Below are 13,451 nucleotides of genomic sequence, written 5' to 3' on the forward strand. Positions count from 1 at the left end.
ACATGCTTGTGAGCAAGAGTTGTGAATTTTGATTGCATCGAAGATTGAAACAGCGGGCCATTGCACTTTGACCGCAGCTTGTGTCTCAAACGATTTGCCCGAAAAAATAAAGTTGTCCAAGCCACCCACATATACAATTGTAGCTGGAGTCAGGGATAGAGTATCGGCGGACAGATGGATAGATCAGAGTTCGGGAACAAACGTGTTTTTGGCTTTCGGTTTTTGGTGTTGGCGGTAACGCCTGAATGCGTGCGCAACGGCGAATGCTTCCGTTTCCGTTCTTTATAGCTTTATTGTGATTTACCCAACAGCGACAGCTACAGCCACAGGCCAGAGCGCTGGACAAGAGCAATCAACGGAATTACAATAGCGTTAAAAAGTTGATAAACAACGAGAATTCTGAATAATTGAGAGCCGGCAGCACTCAATTGTTAATGCAAATGCACAAAACTTAATAAGGCTGGATTGACGCAAGCTAGAAGGGGACAATTAATTAGTTTTTAAATGGTAGCGAGACAACAGAATATGCGATCTAGAGAGGTTCTACTATAATAAATGAGCAAAGAGTTAAATGATGAAGTGACTGTTCACTCTGCCAAGTTACTTGTATTTTAGTTGTTCTACTTATAATGGTAATTAGTAGTTGAACTAGTGGGAAGATAAGTGTTGGCAGCAGTGTTTTCTTTAAAATTCAGATACAAACAAACAGTGACCGGCTGCACTGTTGTAGTTCTGATGCAATCAAATCTGATGTTTAATGAAAAATGATAATGCCTGCTCTAAGTTGGAATGAAGCCCCCTCTTCTGCATTGTTGCAGTTTTCAATTCCAGAAACTCCAGACAGGCCTTCTTGGCTTACCTTCGAGGTTTTTCTAAACTGCAGCAATTGATCCACGATTTTTGAGTAGTCTGCCTAATCTCAACTCCCCTTTTCGTATCGATTTATAGCACTTAAAGAATTAATTAATTTCTAATGAATTCATGTTCCTTACCGAGAAATTGTATAAATGATTAAATACTCAAAAGAAGTTCTCCAGAACAAAAAATCGCTTGTTTCAAAACTTTTTCAAGTCTATTTGCTAACCTATAGGTTAAGTTTTTCAAGATAAGTTTAGCACTATAAGCTTTTGTTTTTTTTGACTATAATTTGATAAAAAAAAAAAAAACAATTATTAACATTCGAATTTTTCTACAAGCTATTAGCCCAAGAACTAATTTCTATAATTAACTGGGATTTATATACACATCACTTTGAAAGCATTAGTTCACTACCCTGCATATCAATCATATGCTTTATGTGAAGGTTATATACGAGTATACACATAACTTCCTTGACACCATTATACATATTAACAACATGCGTGAACAGGGACGAGAAGGAATGGACAATGGTTTCTGTGACATATCAAGGCTAGCAAGGTAATTTCCTTTGGCAGTGCAATGCCACCACGTATTGGTGAGCGAGCTAGCGGCTGGCACACGCCTCTACCCCTTGCCAAAAGCTACAACCTGCCCCATCCCTCCCAAAATACTCTTTAGAACGCTCACACGCATCAAGGCGTTCGATATGCATATTGAGGGTGTGACCGTGGCCCGCGTTGCGTTTCTGTCAATCAAGCGATAGCTATGGCCACTATCCGGTGAAATACATATGGTATACTATAGTATATATATTTATTATACTATATACCAGTATACCATCACCATCACCATATCAATGGTCAGTGGGTTCAACAAAAGCGTTGCCGGCTGCCGGTCTCAGTGACTAACTTACGTCACCTGAAAGGTAAATATCAACGACTCGACTACATGGACGATGCGTCGTTTGTATACCAAAAAATAAAATTATATGAAGTACATAAAGCGTGTACCACATATAAAAGTATAAGTGTATATAATAATATATAAAGAATGTACATATGTGTGAGTTTGTATCTGTGTATAGAAAAGTGGTTGGTTCGCTTGCTGTTTGTTTGAAATGCGCTCAGCCAAGTGAGACGCTTTTTTTGTTGTCTGCTCAGCTCAGCTCCGGTCCGCTCCGCTCGCTGCTGTTCATTGTCGCAACTCAGGTGTGACAAATAATTACACATACCTGTCTCTTCGCATGCCAACCACTGTCTATAAGCCTATAGCTGTGTGTGTTTATGTGTGTGTGTGTGTTTGTGTCAAAAGTATAAATGCGCAAAGCTAGGAAGCAGTTCATTAAAAGGCGCGTACATTCACAAAAAGACTAAATACTAGCAACTGAATAAAAAGAGGCGCACAAAACAAGCCGCTCTGATGTCTGCCCAGTGACATAAAACACCTTTCCAGCGCCATCATCCATGGGCTATAGAATTAATGTTGTTATGTCAGGCTTTGGCGACACTTTTCTGAGTCATTAACGTGACGACTCAAGTAGTCGAGGTTGAAGCTAAAATTAAAACTAGGTTCCATGCACTTGCTCAGATTTTTACAAGCACTGTACTCGAAAATTACAAAATAAAAATTATAAACAATTTCACAATTCAAAAATGTTTTCCTGTCACCCTATTTGTCTATTTATTCATATTTTATATACATCTGTTAGCCCATAATACTATGGCAATATTCATTTAGATAGATATTAACATTTAAAATACATTTTTAAAATCGAAAGTGTGAACAATTTGAGAGATTAAACAATATTTAGGGCAAAACTTAAAGCCATCATAGTCACAGCATTTCTATCCAATTATTTACAGATTGGCCTCATTTTTAGCAAAATTATTTTCCTTTTTAAAGTTAACTCCACAATTTAATCAATTCAATGAGTCTTCACTCTTCTGGTGGCCAGCTTTTACTGTTTATAGTGTTTTACAAATTATATCTGTGTTTAAAAGCTTAAAAGCTGTCTACTAATATGGAACAGAATTCTATCGCAGACACTATATCGGTTTCAAAAATTCCAGTCAAATTTCAAGCAGTAGACTAAAAAACTAAATATTAGAATACGTACAAAGAACGGTGTCCAAAGCTACAAAACAGCCTCTATAAACACTGACAGTTGCTGAACCTATTCCAGTGACGTAAAGTTTACACAACAATAACGAAATTATCAACAAAAGCACTAAGAATATTACTGAAACAATAATAAGCATAACAATGGGTATTAAGTAATAGTAACTACAATAACAACAATAGTTATAATACTACCCCAAATCTTCTTGTTGAATTCAAGTTCCGACTCCGCGGTGTTAAAAAGCACCCAACGGAATTCTCTGATGCCCGAACAAACTGCATTGCATGGCTGAGTCATCGTGCTTGTGTGGAAAAGTGGACCAGAGCTGCAGGCTGCACTCGCCATCGATGCCACCGACTCCACCACGCAGCGATGCGACGTCAATGTCTGTTAGCCAATGTGCAACAATTTGCGGCCAGAACGCTGCGGGACACGCCCCCACCCTTCCCCCTCGTTACTTTTTTTGTGCTCATCCCTGTGTGTTAAAAATTGGCCGCGACTCTTGACCAAGTTAGCGTTGGTGCTGTCGCTTTGATTTTTGTGTGGCCCGCAAGCCAGTTTGTCGTACCAAATACCCTCACAAAGGGCATGGAAAATTGGGGATCATGTTTGAAAGGCACGTTCAAAAGGAAAAGAGTGACAGTGTCCAAAAAAAGTTCTTTAAACAGCAGAACAACATCAAAATTATTATATTTCTAGTAAACAGTTTTTCTGCAAAGCACCCTACTATAAGTTTAATTATATTTTTAAAAGAGCATTGCATTTTCGTTGTAGTCACGTCGATTTAGTTTTTCTTGTTTGGGTTTCAGTTCACTTTCTGGTTGTCTGAGGCATTAAGTGGATTTCTGCATTGACTTGAAACGTTTTTACCGCTACGCGTTGGCAAACGTTTTGGGTGGCTCGGAGCGATGCGATTGAATTGGCACCTAAAGCCTAAATCCGTTAAGCGGCTCTTAAGCTGTGCTGCTTGGCCACAGCGCTGGCTCATTCAATTTCTTGACAGCCACAAGCCCACGCACTTGAGCTGGAAACCGCAGTCGAAGAGCCCAGCCATCATGCCTGAGTGTCCATTTAATGGATTAATTACAAGCCTTTGGAAATATAGTAATGCAACTCTTCAAGTCGTTGGCCGTATGTCTAATTTATTCATTTGAGTTGCTGACCATTCGACTTTACCTCTTTTGTGGTGGTCATTTGCTCATTCACCTTTGTGGTTTCTCAATATACTCAGTGCATATAGCACTTAAGTTTGTCGTCTCATGTCTATCGGCTCCCGTCTCTCGTCTCACGTCTGCTATTTGCTGTTTGCTGTTTTTGTAATTTATGATTTCCTGCACATTTGCATTTGAGATTAAAACATCAAAACGTCGCGCGTAGATCCGCGTGTCTCTTAATTACATCGCCGTCCATCGGCATCGCATTCAATGCAAATTAATTTCAGTTTGTTTTTGAAGCTTAAAGGCGATTAAATTAATTGGCCGGCTGCTGAGTAGCCGTGAGTTATGATTGCATACCTATACGTATTTACACATACAAACATATTGTATAGGGCTTATCATCATGCTGAAATATAATTAGCCATGTTCGAATACCGATTGAGATCTGCGACTCGCAATTATTTAGAGGTCTGGGAGTCGGATTTTAGAAAATGTGTTAGATACTGCTCTTCATTACAATAACAATGGTAAGAAAACTAGACATACACTATAATAAATTATGTTTTATAATAATTCGCTTACCCAGTCAACAATTCTAAAAACATCAGCTGCTATGCTGGTATGGCGAGATCTGAAATAAAAGTATAAATATAGAATACATTTAAATAAAGCAATATTGAATAAAATAGTTCTTAGAATTGCATATAAAATGTATCTTCAAGGTATACCGAAAAGCACCTTTGTTTGAAAAATTTATATAGAAAATATCGGTTAATACATACGAGTATGTATTTCATAGGTTTTTTTATTGATGTCTACTCACAATATTAAAAGCTTTTGAAAACACTTGAAATACTAATTTTTCTTGATTGTTTGGATATGTAGCATAAGAATAAGGACAGAATTGTAAAATATACTTTTAATCTTAACTTAACTTAACTTTTCAAACCACATATTATTATATTATAATATATGGTTTGTTTTTGTATATATTTGTTTTTTATCGTTAGCAATAACTCATTCCCAGTACAATCGGTTAGAACGCCATTCTTACTTTACTATCCTAATAATTTAATTAATATTACATGGAACTATGTTTATAATAAACATTCTTGATATGAATGTGTACTTCCAATAATTTGTTAACGAAATACTTGTAGCATCACTTCTATACCCAAATCATTTTTCAGCTGCATTTAAAGATTTACGAGCTTAAGCTGCTTGATGTGCTTATCAAATCACTTTCTCAGTTGCCTTAAATGACCTTTTATGGCTTAGATTTAAAAACCTCTTACCCAATTGCATTGCAGCTGCTTAATTTTGTAGAACATTTCAGCTTGAAGCATATACTCGTAGCAAGTTCTTTCAGTAAATTGCCGCACTGCCAGCTGCCCAAGTTGCCTCAAATTGATGCATTTGAGATGCACACATCACACTTTGGAAAGTGCCCGATGCAGCTGCCATCGACCTTTTTTTATTTTATTTTTTGATCTCAACTGCAGCTGTCACCCCATCGCTTCCCACCCCCCACCCCCCAATCCCCACTCCCCTACACCTTTATGCCTTGGCTTTTAGTTTTATTTCAAAGCAATTGCCAAATGCGCTCGATCTCGTTGCAATTCAATTCAATTTATCTTTGATTTTCGTTAGGACGTTGCCAACGAGCTCCACTCCTGATTCGTTTGCTCCTGCTTCCTCCATTTGATTAATTTTTTATACTTTTTTTTCAGCAGTTATATACTTAATCTTATTGCTATATACATACGTCGATGGGTGTGTTTTCGTATGCAAGACATTTCTTTTGAGCTTTAGTGCTGCGACTATTTTCTTTAGCAGATCCGCTCCGACTAATTACCGTTTGTCGTGCGGGCTCTTTATGGAGCCGTAACTGCTGCATCCTTTTTACCAAATTGCTTTTGCAATTAACGCTTGCTCCTGCCTTTCCTGCTCCTCCTCCCCTGCCCTCCACTGGAACGTGTGGCAAGCCCTGTATCGCACCTGCTGTTCGTTCGCAAATCAATTTGCGTTTCGTCCAGGCCGCCCAGATCGCTAGTTTCACACACACACACACACACACACACACACACACACATAGTAGACACATACACTGATGCATTGTTGTAAATTGTGTTTCGGCACTCGTAAATTCTTCTTTTGGGCAGAAACTGCATTTATGCAAAAGGGAGGACGACGCGCTGGTGGCGCTCGGCTGCCAAAAAGGCCCACAAGAAAGGGGCAAAAACAGCAACTTGCAACTAATTTTATTACAACGCCGCAACAGCGCAGCGCTCAAAGGCAGTCCTTAGTACCATCCCCTCCACCCCCACCCCCGCTCGCCAATGTGCCCCCACAAGTTCGTCCCTAGCCTCCTTTGGCTGCTGGCAGTCCAAAACAATGTCATTTTTACACTGTTGGTCATTTTGCTTTTTAGCCATGTTGGTCATTGTTTTTTCTTGCTGCTCCTTTTTTACAATTTTGGGTTCTGGCCATGTTTTTGCTGCCGCTTGTTCCGTTACTCTGTGGAAATTTACCATATGTTGTTTAAATTTTTAATGAAATCCGCCATAGTGCCAAACACAGAGTTGCATTTTAAAGCATGCCGTCCACTGTCGGCTCTTTTATGTTACTGTGGATTGCATGGCCATAAAGTGCTACTGCTGCTGCTGCTGTTGTTGGTGTTGTTGTTATTGTGGCTACTGTTGTTACACTTCTTGGCGTTGTCGTTCTTGTTGTTGCTGTTTGTTGTTCGCATTGTTGTAGGGCTGGAGAGGCCGAGTCTGGGCCTTCTAAGCCAATTTTGTCGCTGCAGTTGCTGCTTCGTTTACAACAAAAAGACCGTCGAAATTGTACGCCTGGGCGGCACTTGTTGGGCCAAAAAGGTGGGGGGAATGGCTTCGGGAAATGCAGCATGTGCATGTAAAGTCAAGCTAATAGAATAAACAAAGTCTGCAGGGACTGCAGAACTATGAACAAAATATCGCTTACCATACTGTACCCTTCAACAAAAAGAAGATAGGGGTAGTGCTTGTAGGAACTTCTCTGGATCGTTATTATATCGAAAAACTGTGCTATATTCTGCATACTATTATCACCAAGCAATAAAAATTAAAAACACATCATTAAGAATGTAAGAAAAGAGTTGCTTAATGGTAATGCACTTTTCTAAATACTTTTTTTAAGTTAACTTCCAAATTAGTTTTGGAAACTATTTGCTGTCAGAAATAACATTTCTCTGAATACGTTTTTAGTCAAAATACAATGCGTTTGTAGATATACTTTTCATTAATTTTCAGTTAACTTCTAAGTTAGTTTTGGAAACTATTTAGTATCACTAGTTTTTAATCAAAAGTTAATGCGTTTGTAAATCAACAACTTTTAAATTTTTGTACCTTTGAAATCAGTTTTGGAGACTATTTAATCAAAAGTTTGTAGATATACTTTTCATCAATTTTCAGTTAACTTCCAAATTAGTTTTGGAAACTATTTCCTATCAAAAATTATATTTCTCTGAAAACGTTTTCAGTCAAAACTTAATGCATCCGGATTTCAGTTAAGTTTCAAATAAGTTTTGGAAACTATTTACTATTACTAGTTTTTAATAAAAACTAGTAGATATACTTTATATCAATTTTTAGTTAACTTTCAAATTAGTTTTTAGAAAATTCAAAATGTTTCTTTGTCGTGAATTTTAGAAAAGTTAAATATTTCCTGAATGGTTAATGTTTGTAGGAACCTTTACGCTCTAGCGATTCAGAATACACATAAATGCTGCTTAGAATCTGAGTTATATATTAATAAATCACATTATCTGCGCAACTTAAGATAGCCTTCAACTGCTCTCCATTTTCACTTCACATTGTCAGCTTTAAAAACGCAGTTATTTAGTAAATAGCACGTTCGCTATCAACTGCAGACGTTTGGCACAGTTTCTGTTTGAGGAGAATTAAAAAACTCCTTTCGTGCTCGGCACAAATAAACACACACACACAAATACACTCAATCAACAGCAACACAGCTCGAGATCCTATAATTTGCAGCAATTTCCGTAGTCACAACAAACTTGAGAGTTGGCAAAGCCAACATCGACGGGCTGTCAATTAAAATGGAAATGTTTAAATTTCGAGAAGCAATAAAAATGGCTTCCTTATCCTTCCGCGCGCACTCACACACCGACACATATTTGTACGAGTCTATCTATATTTCGACTCGTACTCGTATATAGGCAGCCATTCATCCAGAAAGCGCAGACAAGTGTGCTTCTTGGCGACCAGGAGCTCGCCAAAGGCAATAGCAGCATCAACGCACAGTGGTGAGCATTGTAGGGTAATTGGAAATAATTCAAACTTTAGAATCGTTTCAGTTAATTCTGTTTTAAAACATTTCAAATGGCATCTACATAAGTTATAGGCCATGCTGTTTTATATTAAGTTGACGGGAAGTCAAACTATCAATGGTTTTATATAATTTTAAATGAATAGAATACAAAATTCCTTACACAATATCTAAATCATAAATAAACTTTATATATTATTATACCTAATAATAATAGCAGAAAGTATTGATCACTATTAGCAATTGATAATAAAAGAAAATAGTAATGAATTGCATAAGTTGCAAGAAGTGGAACTTTTTGCGGATTGTCACGTTCACGCTCGAAAATACTGAGGCAGGCGCTCCTCTCCTCCAGCTTGGCTTATCGGAATGGGAAACCATGAGAATTGGCATTAGCCTGCTAGATTGGGTAATCCATACCACTGTGGAATGTCGTGTGCACTTTCAGCATTTCCATGTTGATTTTTATCGCATTTGAACTCTGACCCAATTCGTTAGCTCCATTCCGGGAGTGTCTTATGCAGTGGAGCGCTGCCTGCAATGCAAAGTGCAGCTTTCCATATGCAACGTGCCCGACTCTAGTAGCTGCAGGGATTGGAATTGGGCATGGGCTTGGGATTGGCTGGCCTAGTCGTTGCACTCGAGTGCCAGTCGCACGCTGATTGCACGTGGCACACACGCACACACAGGCAGATAGGAATATGTGCTCGTACACATTCACACGGAGCTGCAAATTGAAGACTTCAACGCCGAGTCACGAAATCTGGAGTAGTAGTCTAGTAGTGTGGTGCTCTAGTGGCGTGTGTATTATATTTCGTATTTCACATTTCGCATTTCGCCTTTCCCTTTACGTTTACGTTTTCACTTCTATTTCTTTTATTCCCGTATTTGGTGTGCAGTGCCGCACGTTGAAAGCAAATGGCTCGCTGCCGTCTGCATTGCAAGCATAGAGAGTGGCAGTGCTAATAGCCGGGAGCTTGTTTAAGCATATTTCGTATGTGTCGTGCCTGACAAGGCGACTTCGTCTACATCTACGGCTCCATCTCCCTGCCAGTCTCCTGCCTGACCCTCCTCCTCCTCCTCCTTCTGTCTGTCTCCCATAAAATTCCCATCACAATGTGCGCCCCATGCAGCGAGTCGATTTATGTTATATGTGCCAACAATAACTGCATACACATGTCTATTTGCCACGGACTGCCTCCGAAATTCCGAAACTGTAGACTGGACTGGCAAAGGATGTGAAAATGTATATGGTTGAAAAGCACAAAGTTTGTTTCTCGCTCCCAAATTGAATTACACATTCACAAATTAGAAGGCATCCCAAACATTTTTGTTTATTAACAGGCAGCAAACGAATGCATTTTGAAATTTAATAGTCAAAAATATTCTTTGCTTTCACATATTCAACATGCTTTGTGGGCGTAAGTTTCAAAGCAAACAAAATGTTTTCGATTCTTATGGTTGAAAAGCAACTTAAAAGTACAAAAATAACTGGTTTTCGCATTTCATAGTTTTCCTATACTCCTTTTTTCACTTTAAAGTTAACTTTGCATATTGAAACTGTTGAATAATTTTTACAGTTTCTGATAGCCTTGAATAATTTATTACCTTTGAACGCACTGCTGGCCTTACAAATTAGTTTATTTCTTGTTTTTTCTGTGTATATAAAGAACAGTTTACAATTGTGTGTTGTTGTTTTTGTGTGTTCATTTTCTAAAGTTAGACCACAATTGGATACGCCCCAACTACGAAAAACATCATCACCGACGTTGTTTTTTAATCTGAATTTTTATAATGGATTTTACTCGTAGCTCTAAATGTACTTTTAATATATCAAGAAATACCCTAGAAAACAATTAAGAAACTCATCCTTCAATTGGCCTTTTGGCTGTTTGATTCTTTTTTCAGTTAAAACTCGATATAGTTATCATTATTCTTAGTTTGGTTTTGCCTATTATTTTTTTCAAATAGTTCTGATAACAATTGTTATATTTCTTTATCATAATAAAATCGGTTTCAAAATCTTTCTGTCAGTTCCCAACATGCTTGAAACGACTTAAAATATCGAAAAGCACATCCAGTCTAATGGCACAGGCACACATACACGTGCTTAAATGTATGCATATATGAGTTTCTCACACTCGCACACACACACACACACACACACACACACAAGTACATGGACATGCTAGCTGCACTAAAGATGGCTACGTGCCATTTTTGTGTGCTGCAGTTTCGACGGTTTGGGCCCGGCCGAGTGCCTATGTGTATCCTTAGGCCGAACAGAGCACTTTAAGCCTCTCAAAGACATCACACACACACACTCACACACACACACTTGAATACAGACAATCACACACTGTGTAATAGTGTGTGTATTTTAAATACAAAACAGCAGATCTCGTCTCTCGACTGCTGCTGTTGCTGCGAGTAAAACTTTCTCGCAGGCATTTTACTGTTTTTCAGTTTTTCAGTTTTCCAGTTTACTTTTATGAACATTGCGTCCATCTGTGAGTGAGTGCGCCTGTATATGTGCATGTGTGTATGTGTGAGTCCGCCAAGGATTTGCAACGTGTAATGAACTGCATGAAATGCTGCAGTTCGGTCCAACTCCCAGACGCTTCCACGAAACTAATTTGCTTTAGCGTGGACCGCCTAGCAGCCCAGTCGACCCACTCAATTCATATTGAATAAATGCAAAAGCCGTGTTAATTGACAGACCATGAAGAGGAAAAACTATAGGTATATATACTATATACTATGTATGTATATATATACAAGTAGTTGCTCTCTCACTTAACGCTTCAGCTACAGCCAACGTTGCTGTCGACGTTCTCCGCAATTCCCGTTTGGTCTGAATGGCTGCCACTTTTCTTTTGGACCATTTCCATTTCCATTTGTATGTTTTGCAAAAGGTTCTTAAAGTTGCTTAACTGTTAAACACTGCTATTTCTACTCTACAGCCATGAAATCTGCACACGAGGGAGTTTTGAATTATGTGGACATTATAGTCCATTTTATGTAGCTACGCTTTAAAAAACTTCAAATGGAGAAAGAAATGAAGAAAGGTTGCCCTTGAAAAATTCAGAATCAAATGGGCGTCAGAATTCACATGAATGCTTAATAAAGTAACTATTTCATTTGAAAAATATGGAACGTGCTTAAAAAGATCCTCCGAATTGAATAAGTTCTTTTATCAGCACTATTAAAATAAAATATATTATACGATCATTTCCGCTTTTATACTAGTCGTTTTCTTTTCCTAGAAACTTTTATATTATATTTTATGTTATTTTATATTTGCCAATTATAATTCTTTAAATTTAGATTAATAGGTCTTATTTCTTTAACGACGAGCTTACGAGAGAAAGTTAGAAAAAGCATTTAACATACAAGTATACGCCGGTTTTCTTGCAAACATGAACGTTTCAAATAATTTCTTTTCTTACAAATATCCCTTTTCATATTTCAAAGATCGACTTAAGCAAATTAAAGTTCCTTCAAATAATGCGTAATATTTGTTCAATGAAAAAGCAAAATTAAATTGCCATAATTAGATTTGTAAGCAAAAATATTTACTTTCGCCACAAAGCGCACCTTCAACTGAAAAATTGCTTCAATTAAGCGCTTTTTGTGTTTTTGTTTTTGTATCAAAATAGTTGCAAAATGAATCTGAAATTACTTTGGAATTTTTTGTAAGCCACAGGGTATTCCTGCGTTGCTTCTATAACTTTCCCTTTGGGATTATTTTTTTCCAATGTCTGATTCCGTTTTCTTAAAGTTTTAATAGCTGCTGGTTCCGTTTAAGAAGCCGTAAGCTGTCGGCCATCGCCTGCTGCACTTATAATGCAAGCAATTATGTTAATTTTCTGTGCAATTCTTTTTGTTGTTGTTCTTCTTCCTCTTCTGCCTGTTTTTCATCGTCGTTATTTATTACTTATAGTCTAAAGAGTGGCGCATAAATCTGACAGCTAACCGCGCACATACACACAAATATACTCGTATATATATGCAGAAGTAGGTATGTAGTCGGTATTGTGCGAAGCATTTATTACGCTCCAATGCCTTCGACTGCAGCGAAGTAAAGTGATGAGTGGAGCAGAGAAATTGCGTGACCCCGACTCTGTTATTTATCTACAAATTTGCGATAATAAAGGCAATTTTTGAGCTGCATCTACAATCCAGTCCACAAGCATAGTTCAGTTCTACTTATATGCAAAGCATCGTTGCTAGGCGTACACAAAAGCTAACGAAAAAATCGATTAAACAAATCGAGCAAAGTGTTGCATGACTTGGCTCGGCTCGGCTACCTGCACATGGCTATAATTATATGCCGAGCATATACACTTCTATGTACACATACATGCACACACACACACATATATATATATATATATATATACAGATATGGGCATGTAAATATGTATATACAAGTACGACTATATAGGTAGGAGGTGCTACTTACTTGCTTGTTTGCCTTGCTGCGTGTTTGTTTGTGAGGCGCGTTGCTTAGCTACGCGTTGCCACGTCGCGTATACGCCGCGTTGTACGCACTTGCCACGCACACACACCTACACACTGACAAACAGACAGACACGCACACCCACACTAGCACACACACACACACACTCTCTTTGTCTGTGTGAGGGGCTAAGTGCTGGCTGCTTTGTTCCTGCACAAAATATATGCAAATGTATTTACTTCATTTTCTTTTCCACTGAATGTTTTATAAGGAGCGAGCAATTTTTACATTTAGACAAATCGGCGCGCGTCCTTGCCCAATTTTACAGCAAACTTTTGGCAAATCTTTTGTGTGTAATTCCTGATTTTATAGATCTTTTGACTCAAGGACATGTTGCCACAGCTCCGAGTTGAAAATTCTGATTAGGTTGTCGCATTATGTCACCATTGCTTTTAGTTTAATTTAGTTTTAGATTAATTTCTTCTTTTTGGTTTTTCTGTTTTTGTGCTTTTGGTCACTC

The 13,451-nt window shown here is 38.0% G+C and overlaps 1 long non-coding RNA gene across 1 annotated transcript in view; it reads right to left on the reverse strand.

Annotated features, from left to right (window-relative positions):
* LOC115623336 overlaps window positions 1–12,998 on the reverse strand; it is a 44,690-nt gene extending 31,692 nt beyond the window's left edge. The window contains exons 1-2 of the long non-coding RNA XR_003995403.1: window positions 12,935–12,998; window positions 4,720–4,768 (exon numbers count right to left, since the gene is read on the reverse strand). This is a non-coding gene — a long non-coding RNA (uncharacterized LOC115623336). The remainder of the gene's footprint in view (window positions 1–4,719; window positions 4,769–12,934) is intronic.
* Between the last annotated feature and the right edge of the window lie 453 nt (window positions 12,999–13,451).

This window comes from Scaptodrosophila lebanonensis, unplaced genomic scaffold (assembly GCF_003285725.1).
Source record: "Scaptodrosophila lebanonensis strain 11010-0011.00,11010-0021.00 unplaced genomic scaffold, SlebRS2 tig00000053-arrow-pilon, whole genome shotgun sequence".
In the NCBI taxonomy this organism is placed as follows: Eukaryota; Metazoa; Arthropoda; class Insecta; order Diptera; family Drosophilidae; genus Scaptodrosophila; species Scaptodrosophila lebanonensis.